The sequence below is a fragment of the Mustelus asterias genome, chromosome 15, assembly GCF_964213995.1.
Source record: "Mustelus asterias chromosome 15, sMusAst1.hap1.1, whole genome shotgun sequence".
NCBI classification, from domain to species: Eukaryota; Metazoa; Chordata; class Chondrichthyes; order Carcharhiniformes; family Triakidae; genus Mustelus; species Mustelus asterias.
In genome coordinates this window covers 42,872,148-42,888,086 of record NC_135815.1, presented here as the reverse complement: position 1 = coordinate 42,888,086, position 15,939 = coordinate 42,872,148, and positions in this window count along the sequence as shown.

Here is a 15,939-nt window from a genome sequence, read left to right as displayed (position 1 = left end):
AAAGAGTGCCAAAACAACCTTGTTGAATTTACCATGTGGCAAAAATGCAAAAATGCTATTTGACCCAGAACACAACTTGTGGTATTTTGCTCTCGCCAGGGAGAAAGTGGAAGGGGAACACTTAGCCCCTGTATTTAAATAGTAGTTAAATTAACTGTATGCAATTCACATCAGCTGCAAGATTCTATTAGCCTAATTCAATGAATATAAAACAGATTTTTCATTTTATTAATTGACTTCTCTCTTCCAGACCGGCGGCAGTGCAGTTGGAATAGTCTTGCTTTACTCTCCATGCGTAAAAGCAATGTATATTCATTTTTAAAAGACACTGAAATTATTGTGTGTTTGGACAATAATGTTTTGCTCCATCTCCGTAGGCTTACTTTTTTCTCCCATGAACTGTGACTCACGCATTTGAGTAAAGCAAAAAGCTCATGTAATTCTTTGAACAAATTTTACAATGCAGACTGAAGCCAGCAATTGTACCATTTCTGTGGAAAATTCAACTCGAATGAAGAAGAACAAGAAAGCCGGAGATTAACAAATCATAACTGCATTAGTCTTGGCAGTTAAAGCACTGCTATCTCCACCGCAGAATCTGTTAGACCAATAATCATTTTTCCTGTGTTATGGCATTCAGCTGACAGAAGTTGTTCACAAATGAGTCCTTGTGGATGAGAAAGCAGTAGCCATGTGACTGCAGGGTGATCGATTGGTGGTTTGTTTACTGAAATACATCCTCATTGATGTTAGCCAGAACATAGGAAAAGAGCAGAAAGGAGGACTGCAGCTGTCACACTGTCCCACGAGTCTCTGGGCTTAGGTTCTAATAGGCACCTAAGTAATCTGGTGCTACCTTGACATAAACAATATGGTCCAATTAACACGCTGTGACTGAGGCCTGGCAGGTGTATGGCTGTAAGATGAGTGCAGAAGTAATATCAAGACTCAACATAAAAATACAAAGCTCCAACATCCACTCACACCTTTATAAATATGACTTTTCCACTCTCTCCAGTTTTCTCTGAAGGCATGCTAGAATGTTGTTCCATGCTACCAACCATCTTGAACTACCTCGCCATGTGTCTCAGCAGAGAGGATCTGTAGGGATTTTAACCCTTGGCTTATTACAACCAAAGTCTGTTCCAGTTGTCAGCCAATGCCCATAAATACTTTGTCCAGCTGGAGTCACTAGAAAGTCAGCGATCATTCCCGCCACCCATAATTACAATGCGCATATCAGGTAATTAATGTTCAGTTGACGGTGCATTGTTAGAACATGGTGCTTTTCATAGATTTCTTAATTGAATAACTCAATCAAGTGTTTAAAGGATCACTAAGTTGTTGTAATTCTGTTTCTAAAATTTGAACTACTTTATAATTCCTTGAGGGCATTCTTAAAATACATTTGCGACACTGGGCAGCACAATGTACTCTTCTTGTAGGTAAACAGTTTTATTTTAAGCACAATCTGGGAAAATTCCTACACACATTTTCAAAATGAGCTTTCTTGGCATCAGAATGTTACACGAAGCGATCCATTTTTCTTCAAACCAGATGTTATTCTAATTTACTTGGTCAACACATAGGGGTAATTTTTACAAAATCACAACCCTGACACAAACCCTCGCCCATTGGGAGAACATGTCAAAGATTTGGACACTCAGTAATACCACTCCCACCCATGGCATTCCGTCCAGGGAAACAATTTCATAAAATTATTGGTAGAAATTGTGAAACCGCATGTCAAAACAGCCTTATAGTCTTCTTTCTCTACAGCACTCAAATATAACACTTAAAAGGTCAAATGTGGTGTTATGCGGGAGGCTACAGAGTGAGAAAAGCAGACTTCCAGGTGACTTCAAGTTTTCAAGACAATAAAGGGAATTAAATTGCTCATTTTGGAAAGAATTTGAAAGTCAGGGGACCTACGTTAAAGATGAAGAATTTAGGACTGAGAGGAGAGTCAGGTGGGATATTTCGACTTCAAGGGTAATAGGCTTGCAGAGTAAATTACTGGTGGGGGGTTGGGGTGGGGTAGAGTGGGGTGGGTGGGGGGACCACAGAAGAAAATGTGAAAAGTTTATGAAGCAAATAGAAGTGTATCTGGACTGACATAACTTTGAGAGGTAGGATAAAAAGGCAGTTACATGGGGTGAGCTTAGGTTAAAAAGAGATACCATTGTGAATTTTATGACCCTTTTTGGTCCCATTTTTATGTTTTTAACTTTTAGTATTCTGCTTCAAGAACAAAAAGATCTGTAAATATTCATGATTTTGTGAGACCTACAACAATTATTTCAGTGCTTTTAAATGTTTTTCTTCAACTTGGCAGACAAGGTGAAGGATAATCCTAAGAGCTTCTACAGGTATATTAAGAGCAAAAGGATAGTAAGGGATAAAATTGGTCCTCTTGAAGATCAGAGTGGTCGGCTATGTATGGAACCAAAAGAAACGGGGGAGATATTAAATGGGTTTTTTGCATCTGTATTTACTGAGGAAACTGGCATGGAGTCTATGGAAATAAGGCAAACAAGTAGGGAGGTCATGGAACCTATACAGAGTAAAGGGGAGGAGGTGCTTGCTGTCTTGAGGCAAATCAGAGTAGATAAATCCCCAGGACCGGACAGGGTATTCCCTCGGACCTTGAAGGAGACTAGTGTTGAAATTGCAGGGGCCCTGGCAGATATACTTAAAATGTCAGTATCCACGGGTGAGGTGCCGGATGATTGGAGGATAGCTCATGTTGTTCCGTTGTTTAAAAAAGACTCAAAAAGTAAAGCGGGAAATTATAGGCCGGTAAGTTTGATGTCAGTAGTAGGTAAATTATTGGAAGGAGTATTAAGAGATAGGATCTACAAATATTTGGATAGACAGGGACTTATTAGGGAGAGTCAACATGGCTTTGTGTGTGGTAGGTCATGTTTAACCAATCTATTAGAGTTTTTCGAGGAGGTTACCAGGAAAGTGGATGAAGGGAATGCAGTGGATGTTGTCTACATGGACTTCAGTAAGGCCTTTGACAAGGTCCCGCATGGGAGGTTAGTCAGGCAGGTTCAGTCGCTAGGTATACATGGAGAGGTAGTAAATTGGATTAGACATTGGCTCAATGGAAGAATGATGTGGAGATGCCGGCGTTGGACTGGGGTAAACACAGTAAGAAGTTTAACAACACCAGGTTAAAGTCCAACAGGTTTATTTGGTAGCAAAAGCCACACAAGCTTTCGGAGCTGCAAGCCCCTTCTTCAGGTGAGTGGGAATTCTGTTCACAAACAGAGCATATAAAGACACAAACTCAATTTACATGAATAATGGTTGGAATGCGAATACTTACAACTAATCAAGTCTTTAAGAAACAAAACAACATGAGTGGAGAGAGCATCAAGACAGGCTAAAAAGATGTGTATTGTCTCCAGACAAGACAGCCAGTGAAACTCTGTGGGGGTTACAAATAGTGTGACATGAACCCAATATCCCGGTTGAGGCCGTCCTTGTGTGTGCGGAACTTGGCTATCAGTTTCTGCTCAGCGACTCTGCGCCGTCGTGTGTCGCGAAGGCCGCCTTGGAGAACGCTTACCCGAATATCAGAGGCCGAATGCCCGTGACCGCTGAAGTGCTCCCCAACAGGAAGAGACAGACCATTGTCCGCAGCAAACTACCCAGCCTTCAGGAGAACAGTGACCATGACACCACACAACCCTGCCACAGCAACCTCTGCAAGACGTGCCGGATCATCGACACAGATGCCATCATCTCACGTGAGAACACCATCCACCAGGTACACTGTACATACTCTTGCAACTCGGCCAACGTTGTCTACCTTATACGCTGCAAGAAAGGATGTCCCGAGGCATGGTACATTGGGGAAACTATGCAGACGCTGCGACAACGGATGAATGAACACCGCTCGACAATCACCAGGCAAGACTGTTCTCTTCCTGTTGGGGAGCACTTCAGCGGTCACGGGCATTCGGCCTCTGATATTCGGGTAAGCGTTCTCCAAGGCGGCCTTCGCGACACACGACGACGCAGAGTCGCTGAGCAGAAACTGATAGCCAAGTTCCGCACACATGAGGACGGCCTCAACCGGGATATTGGGTTCATGTCCCACTATTTGTAACCCCCACAGAGTTTCACTGGCTGTCTTGTCTGGAGACAATACACATCTTTTTAGCCTGTCTTGATGCTCTCTCCACTCATGTTGTTTTGTTTCTTAAAGACTTGATTAGTTGTAAGTATTCGCATTCCAACCATTATTCATGTAAATTGAGTTTGTGTCTTTATATGCTCTGTTTGTGAACAGAATTCCCACTCACCTGAAGAAGGGGCTTGCAGCTCCGAAAGCTTGTGTGGCTTTTGCTACCAAATAAACCTGTTGGACTTTAACCTGGTGTTGTTAAACCTCTTTCAATGGAAGAAGCCAGAGAGTGGTAGTGGAGGATTGCTTCGCTGAGTGGAGGCCTGTGACTAGTGGTATGCCACATGGATCGGTGTTGGGTCCATTGTTGCTTGTCATCTATATCAATGATCTGGATGATAATGTGGTAAATTGGATCAGCATGTTTGCTGATGATACAAAGATTGGAGGTGTAGTGGACAGTGAAGAAGGTTTTCAAAGCTTGCAGAGGGATTTGGACCAGCTAGAAAAATGGGCTGAAAAATGGCAGATGGAGTTTAATGCAGACAAGTGTGAGGTATTGCACTTTGGAAGGACAAACCAAGGTAGAACATACAAGGTAAATGGTAGGACACTGAAGAGTGCAGTTGCCTCTTTCTATGTGTAATGAATTTGCACAATCTAAATGCTGTTCCTAACTGGTATTAGCTTACAGCACAAAGTGGCTCAAAATTCAATATTCTTGTTTCTCTCAAACTGGTCAGAAGAATGGCTTATACAGTGGATTGAGTAGAAGGTGACTTTCTGAAGTTTAAAAAATGTAGAAGAAATGTCACTCAGCAACATAAAAAGTTGCTTTGGAACATCGCAAAAAAGGTTGGTGCTAAGCCCGTATTTGTAATCATTAAAAATCTAAACTTCCGAATACATCTTTCGACTGTGAGAACAAGTAAACAGGACTGAGTTTATTCAAGTGCTCCAAGAATATTTGTTTGCAGCAAATGAGGGAACCAGCAAGAGGGAAGGTAATATTAGATTTGCCCCAAAGTGATGAAGACGAAACAATAAGGCAAGTCAGATTAAGGACAAAAACAGAAAATGCTGGAAAATCTCAGCAGGTCTGACAGCATCTGTGGGGAGAGAATAGAGCCAACGTTTCAGGTCTGGATGACCTTTCATCAGAGCTGAGAGCAAAGAGAATCAGCAAATATTTACACTATTGGGGTGGAGGGGGAGGGAGTGTGGAATTGAGCAAAGGGAATGTAAATGAGGATGCAGAAGGCTGAGAAGGTGTTAAAAGTGTCCATTAAGTGATCAGAATGTAAGAATGGCAGAACATAGGTATAGATTGTTAAAGGACTGCCTGCGGAATGTGGCAGTTGCACTGAAGGGAGGGGGGAGGGAGCAAGAACGAGAGCCGGAATGGAGAAGTTGAAAAATAGAAGTGAAGAAGAAGAATGATAAAATGGATGAATGAGATTAAATGAGATGAAATAAATGGAAATGGGGTGAAGGTGGAGGAGAGAGTTCATCCTCTGAAGTTGTTGAACTCAATGTTCAGTCCGGAAGGCTGTAAAGTGCCCAATTGGAAGATGAGTTACTGTTCCTCCAGTTTGCATTGGGGTTCGCTAGAACATTGCAAAAGGCCAAGGACGGACATGTGGATAGGAGAGCAGGGTGGTGTGTTGAAGTGGGAGGCAACAGGATCCGCAGTACTTTGTTTTTAAGTCAGATTAAGGAATCATTTCATGTTCATGATCAAATAGTTATAGTTATATAGAAATTGGTCTTTGGCAGTAATGCAAAATAGGTGATAACCAATTGACATACAGGTTTTATTGGATAAGCACCTGAAGGAACAAGAATTGCAGCTGCTATAAGGAAAGGGTTAGGGAGTGGAACTAAATAGTATTTGCAGAGAGCAGGCACAGACACGCGGGCAGAAAGGCCTCCTTCTTCTTTGGAACCAGACCATAATTTTCATGGATTGGAATTAATTAACAGGCGCCACTCAGGTTGGCACCAGTATGGGGATTGATCTGGTCATTATGAGAACGCTTAGAGTAGTTTCCTTGCATTTAAGTTGTGGTGCTCACAAATGGCTGGTTGCTTTAAAACCAAGCAATGTCAAGGGAAACATCTCCGCAAATCTTCGGGCAATAATTAGCAAAACGGAAGTGAGAAGTTCCAAGAGAGTTACAAAACGTCACCCTGAGTTTTCAAGATCATTATTTTCTTTGTGCTGTTAAAATGGTGGCAGCTATAGTGGACTCGTCAATATTAAGAGCATTCAAATGGTTATTGGATAAACATATGGATGACATTGGAATAGTGTAGATTAGAGGGGCTTTAGATTGGTACCACTAGTCGGCGCAACATCGAGGGCCGAAGGGCCTGTACTGCACTGTAATGTTCTATGTTCTATGTTTACACCAACACTGTACGCCATTATATTGGAGAGCTGCCCGCTCTGCCGCCCTCTCTATATTGGAGAGATGTAAATAAAGTTACTTCAATAACAGCTGCAAATAGAAAGATGGCAATGAGGATACGATAGAATTATTACTACATTTCATTTAAGAAAATATGGCTTGAAGAGCATTGTGAGATGCTTTTTTACAAATCCTAAATTTGATGTTGAAGAAGTTTGAACAGTTTAAACGATTGCCCCGTATGAACATGACAGGTGGGATTTTCCAGCCGCACTCACCCCGAGACCAAAAAATCCCATCTGAGGTCAACGGACCTTTCCATGGTTTGCCCATCGCCTGCTCTGATTCCCGTGGCAGGCGGGATGGGAAAATTTGCCCATGATGTCCATGTCAGCTCAAACAATCAGCATATTACATAATTGAAAAAATAGTGAATTTCGCCGTGTCTCTGTGTGAGGCTAATTTAATTTAGCTGGGAACTGGGAGTTTACAGGGTTGAGGACATCAAAGGGGTCCAGATGTGAAAGGCAGGCACTTGAACTAAATACAGTCAAGCTGAATTTTCCAATGAGTAAATAAGCCATCGGTAGAAATTTGCATTATGGGATAAGTAAGGTTTGTTGTGTTCAGTTAAAATTTCAAAGGGAAGGCTAACTATAGCTGGATTAGGCAGGATTTTGAGGTATTGTTTGGGAGAGGCTGTTTGAGGGTAAATCCACATTTGAAATGTGGGAGTCTTTTAAGGAGCAGTTGATCGGAGTGCAGGCATGTGCCTATGAAAAGGAAGGACAGGAAAGGTAGGATTCAGGAACCGTGGATGACCAGGGAAATTGCGAGTCTAGTCAAAAAGAAAAAGGATGCATGCATGAAGTCTAGGCAATTAAAAACAGATGAAGTACTTGAAGAATACAGGGAAAGTAGAAAAGAGCTCAAACAGGGAGTTAGAAGGGCAAAAAGGGGTCACGAAATGTCCTTGCCAGACAGGATTTTATACATATGTTAGAAACAAGAGGGTAGCTAGAGAAAGAGTTGGTCCACAAAGGAAGGAAATTATGCGTAAAACCAAAGGAAGTGGGTGAGATCCTTTATGAATACTTTGCATCAGTATTCACAAAGGAGAGGGACACATTGATTGATGGTGCCTCGGAGGGGTATGTAAACCCTTCAGAGCAAGTCATTATTATGAGGGAGGAAGTGTTAGGTGAATTAAAAAGCATTAAGGTAGACAAATCCCCATGGCCAGATGGCATCTATCCCAGATTACTGAGGGAGACAAGAGATGAAATTGCTAGGCCTCTAACAGAAATCTTTGTTTCCTCATTGGACACTGGTGAGGTCCCAAAGGATTGGAGGATAGCCAATGTTGGCCCATTATTTAAGAAAAGTAGCAAGGATAACCCGGGTAATTATAGGCCAGTGAGCTTGACGTCAATGATAGTGAAATTGTTGGAGAAGATTCTTAGAAATAGGATCTATAAGCATTTGGAACTGCATGGTCTTGTTAGTGACAGACAGCATGGTTTTGTACGAGGGAGGTCATGTCTCACTAATTTAATTGAGTTTTTTGAGGAAGTGACAAAAATCATTGATGAGGGAAGGGCTGGATGTTGTCTACATGGACTTCAGTAAAGCATTTGACAAGGTCCCTCAGCTGGTGCAAAAGATTAAATCTTACGGGATCAGGGATGAACTAGCTAGATGGATGCAGAACTGGCTTGGCCATAGAAGACAGAGGGTAGCAGTGGAAGGGTTTTCTCCTGAATGGAGATCTGTAACTAGAGGTGTTCTGCAGGGATCAGTGCTGGGAGCTCTGCTGTTTGTAATATATATAAATGACTTGAAAGATAACATAGCTGGTCTGATTAGCAAGTTTACAGATGATACTAAGATTGGCGGAGTTGCAGATAGTGATGAAGATTGTCAGAGAATACCGCAGGATATAGATAGGCTGGAAAACTGGGCGGAGAAATGGCAGATGGAATTTAATCCAGAGATCTGGGCGTGCAGGTCCACAAATCCTTAAAAATGGCAGCGCAGGTGGAAAAGGTGGTGAAGAAAGCATACGGCATGCTTACCTTCATCGGATGGGGCATCGAGTCTAAAAGTTGGCAAATTATTTGACAGTTATATAAAACATTGCTTATGCAACATTTGGAATACTGTGTCCAATTCTGGTCACCACACTATCAGAAGGACATAGAGGCTTTGGAAAGCGTACAGAAAAGGTTTACCGGGATGTTGCCTGGTATGGAGGGTATTAGCTATGAGGAGAGATTGAATAAACTGGGATTGTTCTCCCTGGAAAGATGAAGGCTGAGGGGCGACCTGAAAGAAGTTTATAAAATTATGAGGGGTATAGATAAAGTGAACAGTTGGAAGCTTTTTCCCAGGGCAGAAATGACAATTACAAGGGGGCACAAGTTCAAGGTAAGGGGGGAAAGGTTCAGTGGAGATGTGCAGGGGAAGTTTTTTACACAGAGGGTGGTGGGGGCCTGGAATGCACTGCCAAGTGAGATGGTTGAGGCAGATACATGAGCGACATTTAAGACTTATCTGGATAGACACATGAACAGATGGGGAATAGAGGGATATAAGCAGTTGGTCTAGATAAGACAATGTGATTGAGGCTTGGACAGCTGAAGGGCCTGTTCCTGTGCTGTACTATTCTTTGTTCTTTGGATGCAAAAGGGTTTACAAATTGGAAAAAGTCATAAAGAAATAAGGCAAAGTTATAAAAATTTATAAAATTTATAAAGTTTATAAAAATTATTTGACCCAAAAGTGATGGCAATAGGGAAAACATAAAAGACTTATATTCTGGGAAAGTTAAACCTCAAAGAAGGATAAGGGCAATGGAATCAAAAGTATGCAAGGAGAGATTCTGAGAGCTTACAAGCACTACAGTGTAGAAGAAGCCATTCTGCTCGTAGAGTCTGCACCGACTCTCTGACAGAGTATTCTTATCCAGGCCCTGTCCCTGTTAACCCCACACATTTCCCATGGCCAATCCACCTTGTTATGATCTGCCACACAAACCAAATCCCAAAGGGAAACTTGGCAAGAAATCACAACTCTTTTCTTTCTGCATTTTAACCAGGAACAGATACGCCACTGAAGTCAAAGATTCACACATTTCCTATGGCCAATCCGCCTAACCACATCATTGTAAGGAGATGGGGATTGGCCATAACAGACCTCCTGAAGTGTCCTCAGTGCTGGAAGAGAACTGTGAGGAAGCAATGTGAGGAATTCCAGCAAACCCAGAAAGTGTCTCTTTTCCAGAAAACAGTTTTAAATCAGCTACCAATTTAAGCTGGAAACAGCAATCTTATGTTTGAAGTTGAGATTTCAGAGCAGAATGTAAAAGAGGAGTGAGATATTGTGTGGTATGACTCATTGAAGTGATGGTAATTTTGCCTTGGGGTATTTTTGTTGGATTTTACAGATTAAATATCTATAAGGGATTGGTGTCCAAAGGGATATTTATTTGTGAGTCTAACCAAGTAGGAAATCTTTTTGGGGAATGTTCTGTAAGATGATTTTGAACTGTGTACATATAGGGTGCAATTCGATTGCTGCCAGCAGGAAACCAGATTGTTTCCCGTTGGCATTAGCAGTGCCTGTCAGATGGGATTCACTCACCTTGACCATTTAAATTGATGCATGCCACAGAACACACCAGCCAGCCCGGCTTTACAGAGATCGCAATGCCATATTTAAACAACACCCTGATCCCAGCATTGAGAGACAAACCCAATGCTCACTCACGAGGGAAGCACCCCCCAACTATTCAGCTCAGAGGGGCATTCTCCCCCCCACCACTGAAAGAATGGGTAACCCCCCCCCTTCAAGTGGCCTGAGCACCTCTCCTCCCTCACCCCCCTGCCATCCCCTCCCCCCCCCCCCCAGCCAGAGGCCTCATCACCCATTCCCACAAGAGAGACATTACAAGATTGGGTCCGATCAGGTCCTGCCCCTCTCAGGCTCCCCTTCAGGCCTTGCCCCTTGGCAGTGCCAACCTTGCATTTCCCCTTGGCACCCAGCACTAGTACCCTGATCTGGTGCTTTGGATTCCAAGGGGGGACAGGGAGGTGCCCATGTGCCCATCTGCTGATGCCAGGCTGCAGAGGAATGGTCCCCCAAATAACTTGTGAGGTTGGGTGGGCTCAATCTAGGGGAAGGAATTAACCTCAACACCCCCTCCCACCCAGATTAGTGGTCTTGTGACTGCCCTACTTGCCCTTAGCAAGGTGATCTCAAGCAGCTTTCTGTTCAAAATCTTTATTCTTGTCTGTGTACTGTAGAATCTTTGAGGTGTCCTGGTCACTTTACTGTCCGTGCCCCTTGGACACCTGGAAACCTTCAAAATCACAGCAGCATTCCATTCTGCAGAAGGGATTCCCTTTCTCACCCTCAAAAGCTCCAGGTGTGAGAAGATCCCTTCGAAGTCCTCAGACTGACAGGAGATCGGATGAGCCTTTTATTGTCAGGTTACACCAATTACCCACCAGCCTGGACCTTTGTTTGTTTTTTTATCCCTTCACAGCTGAATGAGTCTCAAGTGCTTTTCAAACATTTGATTGGAAAAGAGGAAGTGAAACCTCATGGCTGGTGGGTAATTGATGCAGCCTGTCAATCAAAGTCCGAATGTTTATAAACATTGTAATTAGGAACAAAGGAAGGCACTTGAAATGCATTCAACCCTGAAGGGAAAGAAAAACAAACAAAGGTCCAGGCTGGTGGGTAATTGATCCAACCTGTCAATCAAAGTCTAGTTAAAGGTAATCAAGCATGAAATTGAACGAACGCAAGGCTTTGAGGCTTTGAGCTTGAGCTTGCCACTAAGACTCAGAGACCTGAAAAAATGCAGTGTTAAACGAATGGGGCAGACTAAGCTGGTCTGGTGGAACGACGAGGTCCATGAAGCTTCCTGGATTGTGTCTACAATGAACTGTCTTATCTGCCGTGCAGCTGTCAATCACAAAGATCAAAATGGCCAGGCTGCCCCTGCTACTCATTTAGGCTACAAAAGGGAATCCCCTCTTAACCCCCCCCCCCCCCCCCCCGTAGTGAAACTGACATCTGAAGTCTGGTCTGAAGCCTGGCGCAATTCCCATTTTAGCTCTGATGCCCAATTCACTGGACTGTCCAGATCCTCACCAGAAGCTAGCGGTCCTGGTGAATCCCCATCATAATCTTGTGTGTTTCCTTTTATTAAATGTTTTAATTTAATATTTAAAATCTCCAAAAGTGTTACTGGAATTTGCAGCTTTTGACTTCAGTGACATATCTTTTCTTGGTTAAAATGCAGAAAGGAAAGAGTTGTGATTGCTTGCTAAGTTTCCCTTTGGGATTTGGTTTGTGTACCACTTACCATCAGCCAGATCATAACAAGGACAAAAAAAATAAAAATAAGACTCAGCAAGATGTTGGAATATCACAGCAGATACAAGCTGAGACACAAACCAGTGAGCAAACAGCAGCGAGCCCAGGCCTGAAGCACCAAGCAGTAGCATAAAAGCAGAAACAATTCTAAGGCTCAGCAGAAACGTGAAATCCACACCACCACTCCCAGAAGCATTTCAGAGAGCAGGAGGGTTACAACAGTCTCAGAAGTGGGACAGCAGGAGAAAAAGGTTCACAAGGTACAGGACTGCTTCAGGATTACACTAAAAAATCTAAACGACTAGATCAGCACACTATTTAATGCAGTAGGATCTATTGTTGATGTCAGGGAGTTGATGTGACATTAACTTCTTATGAATAAATCCTGCAAGTATTTGATTCTTATTTCAGAATCCATAGAAATTTAATAATAGAGAACTACGTTTAAGAAAGAAAAGATCACACAGAAATAGATTTTCTCATTAAGGATCTCTTTAAGGCAGCAGGGAGCTGCAATTATGGAATGTTAAAGAATGAGCTGGTCCAAGATGAAGCATTATCATATGTCTTGCAGGTGAGAGAGGATTTAACACCGGTAAAAGCAGCGTGGATTGCAAAATAAACAGAACTCAGGAAACAGAATCGGGTCTTTGTTCACGGGGAAGGAGAAGTCCTGTGGAGACTATTCAGTTTCTAGGCCATTAGAGAGAAAATGTGCCAAAGCCTAAGGAGGCAAACTTACTGGCGTGTAACACTGGTCGATGGCGTGGTGAGCCAGTAAGATCGTAACAGAGGTGCAAAAGTGGGTTTGTGCCCAGCCTCTGACCTCTCGTGGTCTTACCGGCCCCAATCTGTCGGTGCAATCAGGCTTGTGTTCATATTTAAATTCTAACTTTAATATTATTAGTGAGCCCGAGACACTTGTCTTAATGGCCTCGCCGGTGGAGGTCCTCACCAGCAAGGATCACGTATGGTCCCCAGCAATGGGGACCAGACGTGAGTCACCTGATGAAGAAGTAGTGCTCCGAAAGCTCGTGCTACCAAATAAACCTGTTGGACTCAACTGGTGTTGTGAGACTACTTACTGTACCTACCCCAGTCCAACGCTGGCAACTCAACATCATTAATATCCTGGGAGGGAAACCAAAAGATTATCACAAGCTCTACAATCACCCAAGAAAAGAACACTCACACTGACAGAAAGGGGAATACGGAATAACCTTAACCTCAAAAGGACATCAGAACAAGATCAGGGATATTGGTCTAGGCACCTCAGGAACTAACATTATGAAGTCTGAGATTTGGGGGGAGATGTACGAGGATGTTAACATGATGGGGATAAAGACTTGGGGGAAATGTAGAGTAAGGGTTAACAACAGAAACACAAATGATGTTGATCTAATATTGGTGTCAAATCACAGGAGTGAGAAGTAAGAGAAAGATCTGGAAGGAGGAGAATCCCCAACCTCATGCAAAGTACAGAGTACAAATGTGTAAGTACTATCTGTAAATAATGAGTAATGGTTTTAAGGAACTACAGACTCGAGCCACATATCTTGAAATAATAGGCAATCCCCAAAACCCCTGACTAGACCCTGACCACAAATGGAAACACTAGCGATGGCAGAAAGAGAGAGGTACAAATTGCAAGGGAGTGTTTTTCCTGAGTGAGCTCGGGAGTTCCTCTGGAGTTCAGCAGGATCTGGACAACGGCAGCTAAATTCCCAGTGACAAAGTCGGAAATTAACATGCCACCATTGCCATGGTAATCACCAACCATCTAAATGCCCCAATGCCGATTAGGGAGTCTAAAACAAGGGGGCACAATCTCAGGATAAGGGGCTAATCATGTGGCACTGAGATGAGGAAACATTACTTCAAAAGAGTTGTGAATCTTTGGAATATTTTACCCCAGAGGGTTGTGTATGTTCCATCATTGAATAGACTGGGATAAGCAGATTTTTTAGACTTCCAACAAATTAAAGGAAATAGGGAGCAGATAGGAAAATGGAGTTGAATCCCAAGGTAGTGATATAGAGAGATGTTCATGCTTTGAATGGAGCGCGATAAAGGTTTACTAGACTGAGCCCTGGGCTGGTAGGATGGACATTTGAGGAGAGATTCAGTCAGTTAGGATTATATTCACTGAAGTTTAAAGGAATAAGGGGTGATCTCATAGAAACCTACAGGAATATAACAGGAGTAGACAGGGAAAATGCAGGAAAGATGTTCTCGATGGCAGGCTAACCAGGGGTCACAGTCTGAGGATATGGGGTAAGATATTCAGGACTGGGATGAGGAGAAATTTCTTCACACAGGGAGTGGTAAGCCTGTGGAATTCTCTACCACAGAAAGCAGTTGAGGCCCAAACATTGTTTGTTTTCAAGAAGACATAACTCTTGGGATTAAAGAGATCAAAAGATATGGGGGGGTGGGGGAAGCAGGAACGAGTCATTAAGTTGGATGATCAGTCATAATCATAATGAATGGTGGAGCTGAATGGCCTACTCCTGTTCCTAATTTCTATGTTTCTACATTTCTACGATTGGTGGAGCAGTCTTGATGGGCCATACAGTCTACTTCTGCTCCTATTTATTGTGCTCATTTCCAGTCAAAATGTTATTCCTACAGGAAAGTTGGTCATATTCGGCTAACATGCAGGAGTAAAGCTCCAGGTTGCAGTAATGTGCAGGTCAAAGTTGTGGCCAATCTAAAGCTAGTTCAGCAGCCTGGAAATCCCTGAATGTACATATGTTAAATATGGAAACAGAAGTTGATGTCACTGAACAGGAAGAAAGACTTGTACTCAGTCAGAGAGCAAGAAAAACAGCGCATAGAAGATGAGAGTAATACAGCTGAAGATAAAATTCCAGTCCCTACAGTAAAAGTGAATGTTGGAGATTCACAATTTACTTTCACTGTTGATACAGCTGCAGCTGTGCCTGTTATCTCAGAAGGAGATATAAGAAATCCCTAATTCACATTCCTTTATGCAAAAATGATGTGAGACTGACTAGTTATTCCAATAACAGTCTTCCAGTGTTGGGTCGAGTTCAAGTGGAATATGATTAAACATCCTATTACTTGCCACTGGTTGCATTAGGAGAGAACAAAGACTCCTGATGGGAAGAAATTGGTTTAAAAAGGTATGGTTTAGTTGAGATCAATAAGAGTATATTTGACATTGGGAAAGTGCTAGGAGCACACAAATTGGTCTGAGACCAAATGGTAAAATTAGGCATCACAAGGCCAACGTGCCAAAGTCAAGGTAAAGGACAATCTACTGACGACATATTGCAAGGCTGGGCCAGTGCCATATCTGCAGTTAGAAGCTGTAAGTAAAAAACTGGATAGATTATTAAAAAAGAGGCAGTTAAGAAGGTAAAGAGCAGTGAATGGGCCACATTCATTATGGTCATTTAAAAATCAGACAGTCCGTTCTGATTTGTGGAGACTATAAGCAATCGGTAAATAAGGTGAAGGAGGGGGGTAGGGGAGGGAGGGAGGAGGGGGCACGGTGGCAGAGGTGGCATGGTGGCACAGTGGTTAGCACTGTTGCCTCACAGAGCCAGGGTTCAATACCGGCCTCGGTTGACTGTGTGGAGTTTACACGCTCTCCCAGTGTCCACGTAGATTTCCCCCAGGTGCTCCGGTTTCCTCCCAAAGTCCAAAGATGTACAGGTTAGGTGGATTGGCCCTGGTAAATTGCCCCTTAGTGTCCCAAGATGTGTAGGTTAGGGAAATTAGTGGAGTAAATATGTGGTGTAATGGGGATCGGACCTGGGTAAGATGCTCTGTCAGAGATTAGGTGCAAACTCGATGGGCTAAATGGCCTCCTTCTGCACTGTCGGGATTCTATGATTTAAAATAATGACACTTCCCCATTGCCTACCTGTAACAATTTGTTTTCCAATTTGGCAAATGGAAGGGTTTTCAGAAAGATAAATTTGTCAAATGTATATCTGCAGTTAGAGTTAACTGACAATAGCAAGAAACTACTGTCCA